General features: G+C 32.5%; 1 pseudogene; it reads right to left on the reverse strand.

The window, feature by feature from the left end:
* Window positions 1-316, reverse strand: part of LOC107637936 — a 1,179-nt pseudogene extending 863 nt beyond the window's left edge.

The following is an 858-nucleotide window of genomic DNA, read 5'->3' on the forward strand; positions in this document are numbered from 1 at the left end:
TATTCACGATGTACTCTCATTAAAAAATGAATTAGAATTGAATTTATATTATTATTAATGAAAAATAATTTAAATAACACAAATCAATTGTATACCTTCAGCAAGGTGCTCTTGAGCTTCTAGATTCTTGCCACCAGTACCACCAGGAACCACGGTTTCACCTTGTTTTGCTCTCTCATCAAGCTCTTCACGCTTTTTTTGCCGAGTTGTCATGTTGCTTACACGCTCAGATTTTTTTTTTCACCCTATAGAATTTTCCTTCTTCTAGAGATGTTTATAGTGGTAATTAAAGACGTAGTTTGAATGAGAAATAAGCCAAGAGCAGCGTCATTTATATATAGTTAGAGACATATAGGGTTACATTGCATGTGAACCAGTAAAGATGAAGGACGCGCTTACACTTGCATGCATTGACTTGTGTACGGTTCCATGCATTGACACGTGAATGAAAACGTGCACAATGATAACACTATTAGGTGGGATGATGGTGACACGTACATACAACATATAGTGAAAGAGACTAACTCTATTGCGGTGGATGAATTTTAGCCTGCACCTGATACTGCACCTGATACCTGATATACCTGATATTTTTTTTAGTTTGTTGTCCCTCCTACCATATTGACGTGTGGAATGTGAATTGGTAATCTAATATGAAGTGAGTTGCTTCAAAAATTATAAAGAGAAAAAGTTACTTTAACAATTTATAATATAAAAGGTTTATATTTTTTAAAATCCATAATATATGAGTTGTTAGATAATAGCAAAAATTATAAAAAGCAAAAATTACTTCTAACAATTTTTTATAAAAAAGCCAAACTGAAGACTGAAAAAAATTAAAGCCAAATCGAAAAAGAA

Source organism: Arachis ipaensis, chromosome B04 (assembly GCF_000816755.2).
Source record: "Arachis ipaensis cultivar K30076 chromosome B04, Araip1.1, whole genome shotgun sequence".
NCBI classification, from domain to species: domain Eukaryota; kingdom Viridiplantae; phylum Streptophyta; class Magnoliopsida; order Fabales; family Fabaceae; genus Arachis; species Arachis ipaensis.